Source organism: Aptenodytes forsteri, unplaced genomic scaffold (genome assembly GCF_000699145.1).
Source record: "Aptenodytes forsteri isolate BGI_AS27 unplaced genomic scaffold, ASM69914v1 Scaffold126, whole genome shotgun sequence".
NCBI lineage: Eukaryota > Metazoa > Chordata > Aves > Sphenisciformes > Spheniscidae > Aptenodytes > Aptenodytes forsteri.
Genome location: NW_008794599.1, coordinates 324,801 through 330,955, shown reverse-complemented (window position 1 = coordinate 330,955; position 6,155 = coordinate 324,801).

Below are 6,155 nucleotides of genomic sequence, written 5' to 3'. Positions count from 1 at the left end.
ATTTAATTGATCTCCGACTGAAACACTACAGTAAAATCTTGTAACAGCATATTCTAAAATGGCCTTGGGATACCCTTCCTTCTGAATTCCCAGTCGCTGCAGCAATTCCTCGGCACGTCAGAAGTCCAGAAGTACTTCTGTTCAGCAACTGGCTACAAAAAGAATAATACATTTGCAAGGACTATCAACAGTATACCTGGTATTTAGAAACAGTACCAATACATAATTATAAACAAAGAGAAAAATCTAAGCAAGCAATACTCCCAATTCTTACATGCCCAGAAGACTAACGCATTTTCCTTCTTTGTTCCTCTGAATGAGTAATGCTCATGTCTCCAGCCTCTAAGTGTGAGAGCTCTATTCTGCTCACCTCCTTCAAACCCTGCTCTGAACCATTCCTTGTCCTGCTTCCCCTTCCCTGCCTGCCTCTCCCCTCTTCTGGCTTCCTTTCCCCTTCTCCTTTCATCTTTTGCTTCCTTGACCTTGATCTGGTTACAGAATTTAAAATAAAATAGCTGAAGTCAGTGATGTGCAATAAATGGATTTACATTTATTACAGGAGCAGCGTGCCTGCCACGAATGTGGGATATTGCTCTGTTAAGTCACTTCTGTAAAACGACCTTCCCCCTCATTGCACTGACACCACCATTCAAACAAGTGGCTCCTACACAGGCTTCAGTGTGGACAAAGGACGTACGCATATGCACGCTATTTTCAGAAAAGTCAAAAGGGGTGGGCCGAGGAAGGGGAACAACATCAGTTCTTTACAGTAAATGAGGTAGTAAAAACGTCAAATATTTTTAGAAGGTAATTTAATCAATATGAAAATATTTTCCGCATGAAAAGATGAGCATGTTAAAGCTCAGCCAGGTTATAAAATGGTTCAATTCCTTTTGTTAATCTTTTAGTGGCATAGGGCACTTTTATAGCTGCACTAAGTCACAGTGACAAAAGCGAGTAAAGGGCTGCAACGTTACAACTTCACCTCAAGTCTAACATCTTTGGATCATCACCATTTCGAAATGACATTTTGTCACGTCTTATTACCGATTATTAGATAGTCCGTGACAGCAGTTGTTAGTCCACAAGGTATAGGGTGCTACGTTCAGGAGCGATTAAAGAACCGTAAACTAGAACTAAATAGACACGGTACCTTGGCAGTGTTTGGGGTGGGGAGATCAAGGTGCACACATAAACTAATAAGTGGGTTGGAGCTGGCAAATTGCTCATCTTCGAGCCACAAACCGTCAGCGATTCTCTAAGCAGAGACCGGGCTTGGTATCGAAGAAACGGTGGCTTGCTTTTCCTTCCCAGCTGCTGGCAGCACGGCTCCTCCTCCCCACAATCCCCACGCACACGCCTATACCCTGGCCCTCAAGACATTAGAGTATTTCAAAGTTCAAGAGAAACACGGTGAAATTTATAGACTCTTTCAAAAGTTTTAAAAATATTCTCAGCGGGCCACTTCGGCCCGTATTTAATGGGCTGCATTTAACTTTGCTGCAGACACTTACAGTTCAAGAGAATGGTTTTTCCAGCATGCATTCCTGCACTGGAAACGTGTGGGGATTCACCACCAAAGCGCGGATCCCCGGGCAAGGTGAGAATTCAAACGCGAGCACTTCAGCACTTCCAGAGCAAGGAGAATTTTCTCCACTATTAGCCAAAAGCAGTCTGAAGGCAAGTGTTACCGTCCCAAAGACTTTGTACAATTCATTTGAAAATTAGTTCTTTTTTTTTTTTTTTAATCCTGGGAGCACTAATGTAGACCTGACCTTTAAGTAGTTCAAAGTAACTTAGCTCCTTACTGTTTCAAGGCTACTGAAAAACAAGTTTTAGCAACAGTTACCAATTCCTTTACACTGTTTTGGGACAATGATTAAACACATGTCAAGTTTCTCCGCTTAGAAACAGTAAACGTGGAAGTGTACACCATGGTGTGTAAATGAAAAGGAATTGTAGCAGAATTGAAAAATATTGCTTATGTGATCTGCCTACTTCCACGTACCCAAAAGTTAGCTTCTTATTCACCTCCTGCCTAACCTTCTGGCTCAAATAATTGGTTTTGAAATGTAGTACCGATAATAATCTTGGTTTTTTTCTTTGGAAGAGTCAGTGAAGTAAACTCATAGAGCTGTTCACGTTCAGTTTCTCACTTAGCTACATCATTTTACAACAGAAGTGAATAATTTTTTAGCACCACGAAAACTACCACCCCACCTTTAACCTCCGTATCCTGAGCTGTGGCAACTTACAAAATATCATGAAAACACTAACTTTTCTGAATCCTAAACCCAACAGACTTCAGGTACATAAATGCCACGTTGGCTTTAGTGCCCAAAAAGCTCTGCAAATTCCCACCCTCGCGCTCACCAATCCCTCAGGTACACTCATTCAACCGTGAGGCCATGGTGTGAATCAGATCACTAGTTATCTTCTTTTTTTTAGAATTTATTTTTAACCCAGACCGCTCCTTCAGCACTGGTCACAGCACCATCCCATAAACAGCAGCAGCAGTCGCCCAGGCACAGACAAATCTTCCATGGGGATAAATGTGTGACCTGGACCACCTTATCTCTGTCAGCTTCTCGCTGTGCTACATAGGTACCAGCACCCCTTGCTCCCTCAAACCGTCTAACTGGTTAGTATAATTAAGTTTATAATTGAATTAGAACAACTGCGCTCAGTGTGTACTTAACTTCAAGTTTGCTATTTCTATTTCAGACTTGAAACGCTTGTGTATATAAACACGCATCTGTTTCCCCCAACACCAGCTGGCCTAATAAAAGGTACTATCTCCCACTACAAATCTTGCCTTGCTTCGCTTGACGAAACTGCTGACTGGAGCTGCCAAACTGTTCTCGTTTCAAACGAATCAACAGCACTTTCTAAACTTTGTTTAAAACCGTATTTTAAGTCAGGTCAGTAAACCTAGTTTGAACTAGGTACCACTGCCAAGCCTGACGGTATTTATGAAAAAGAGAAGGCAAACACAAGGTTTCTGTGCTCAAAATTACGTCAATGTGCAGTATTCACTTTGGTGTACTGGAATCTGGGGAATGCAAACCTGTAACCTTTAGCTGCAGTGGGTGACTGGACCAGGGAAATGAACCATCCAGATAAGCATGCAGTGTTTCAGAACTTCAGTTTCCTCTAGGACAGGATACTTCAAACCGTGTGCACAAAGGAGCTAGTGTTAAGTTAGCTACTTCATAAACACCGTTATGTTAAAACCTGAAATAGATGCCGAGCTGCAGTCTAAGAACGGAGGCTGAGGCGATGCTACACCCTGCAAAAAACACGAGAGCATTCAGTACTGGGGCTGACCTGGTCCTTGGTCTCTCAGTTCGGGAACCAGACTTTTATTCTCCAAACCACTCCCCCTGACATACCCCAAGACACTGAAATTGCTCCTGCGTCCCCTTTCCTCCCAGCTTCACAGAAGAGGACCATGTTCAGGCATTTTCTGTTTTAAGGAGTTTGGGGGGGGCTTTTGCTCTTGGACAGGGTTCTCGAGCTGCACGTTGGACAGTCCTGCGAGAAGACCTCTGTCTGTCCAGGAAAGAATCGCTAACAGCGAGGTAAGTAACTCCAGAGAACTCCACCTGGGAGCTTTAATGGTAGAGCAATTTCATGTAGCAAGCTGAAGACTTGAAATGCTACAATCCATCTACTGATTGTTAGCAGCAATAGTCCCTTTCACAGTTGAAGGCATATAAAAGAGTATGTTTTGTTTTTCCTATGTACTCCAGAAGTACTACATTTGATAAGATAACGCCATTTGTTTTGTAAAAACGTGGTTTTGGCACACCACTTTTGACAAGTTCACGTGCCAGAGCTTTTAAGGCCATTGACTCCATCTACCATTAGTGTCGCTCGCAAAAAGCATTTGGTACCTGCTTTGTACTCACGCACGAGTTTGTACCTACGTTCACCACTTAAATTTTTTTTTTTTTTCTCTCTTCACAAGAGCACTTTCCAAGGACGCTACAGAGGCAAATTGCTTCTGAAGCAGCCACCTCCTCATCTGAAAAATTCCTGGCAAAGAGACTTTCCAAAAGAAGATTTTCCTAAATTTCAGTTACAGACCCCGAGAAGGTGCTGCAGAAGGGTGGCAGGCAGTATTTCAGAACGAGAGTTAAGCTTCATAGAGGCAGACTAAAACACTATCAGGAAGCAGCTATGGTTCAAATGTGTAAGTGCACACAAATAGCGCTAACTGATTCAGGTCTGTGTAAATAGCCTACATAATTTTCAGATGAAAGATGAACTCTATGCACCCAGGCCTCTAACTGTTTAACATTTGTGGAACTGCATTGTGGCAATAAGCTCCCCGCCCCCCAATCTTAAATGAATTTGTAAGGATCTAGCTAAGTTCCTTGCCAGCGCTGTAACAGCTGAGGCTTACAAAGTCAAAGGACCAAGGCTGCAACTCTTCACAAAAAATTGTTGAAAAGATTTGCACATCTGGAAATCCTGAGCTGCGCCAGGGCCCACGATAACTTTACTTGCTTGGTACCAACTAAGGTAAAACTCTGCAGGACAGGAAAGCGAGGCAGGTACAAAAGCACACATTATTCCTTTACTGTAAGTTCTCTGACAGACCAGGAATAGTATTTATCTGCAAAGGACGAGGAGAAAAAGCATCCAACAGCTCCTCTTGCAAAGTAATTACTCAGGAATAAGGAAGGCCCAGAGTGTCCATGAAATACCTGTTTCATATTCCTAACACATCTCTAAGTTTCCCCAAAATTAAACCCTATAGTAATAGAAAGGAAAAGCTTTAACTGTAACATGCCATGAGACGAAAGAAGATGTGTGAGGGCACGGCGAAGTCCTAGATCGCAGTTACAGCACTGACTCACATTATCATTGCTATTGAAAACATTAATCTTTAATGTGGATAGGAAAAGAACGACTCAGATCTCAGATGATGGAAAAGTGGATTTGCATGACGCAAATCTGGTAGGTGCATTTTAATTCTCGGAGCTGGTGAAAGCATTGAGACAAGTAGTGGGGTGCCAAAACCAGCAATTTATTCTACAAAATGGTTTTATTGTAAATTGAGATGGTAGGTCAGCTGCAACAGAATAGTTCTGAAAGGACAAAATTAGAAAACATTTACATACACATTTTAAGGGAAAGTTCAGGGTGTAATTTTTGCAGTAACAACAGACTTCTTTCCCCTCACAGCAGAATACAGACTATCTTAAACCGGTTTGCATGACTGGAGCTTCGGCCGAGTGTTGAATTTAGAGGGAGCTGATACCCCTCCTCTTCAAGATGCCGTGGCTCCCAGCCACTTATCTCCCCTGCAATTTATCTTTCAAAACCCAGGTACTGTTTTTGGCAACTGTACCTTAATTGCTGCTTTTTTTTTTTAAAAAGAAGTTAATTAGATTAACTTCTTGAAGTGTATTCCCATACAAGAGATAGCAAAAGATTCACCTATTCTGGCTTTCAGTTTTAACCGTTACTAGCATCAAGATGTAAGCTTTGGTCAGAAACCAATGCTGCTGCTGAATGCACCGAACTCGAGCTCTCCACATGCTGGAACATGTGCTTTACTCAGTGGTGAGGAAACTGATATGCACCAGGTATGAGGCTAATCAAAGAGCTCCCATTTCTGTGCAAATTCCTCAAAATAGTTAGAAAAATTCTCAGCTCTCTCCTCAGCTTTTGCCATGATGAGCCCAGGGCCTGCTCACTAAAATCGTTTTGTCATCCTCATTCATCACCTTGAAGCGGGTTCCAAAGTTTTGACTGAACAGAGCGTGCTCCTGGCCAGCACTCTTTCAAAACTCCAGTAGCCCGTCCCTCAACTGCCACTGCCCTCCTGGCACGCAGGGCGAGAAACACGTCCACTTAGCGCGGCTGTCTTGACTCAGAGCTGATCTGAACAGAACTGAAGGGGCCTGTGAGAAAAGCCAAAGTACCTTGTTAGAGACCCTGGTAACAACATATTACCAAACCTCCGCTGCGAGGCAGGACAGGGAAAGGCACTGTTTTTTCCAATCCACTTCTGCACATTCCTGTTACCTGATTTCAACTTTGTTCGCCAAAAGACGGGCAGTACCTTAGCATGCTCTTCTATTTCCTCCTCGGTTTTGCAGAATTTGGGGTTTTTTGGGATTTTTTTTTACACCATGGATATT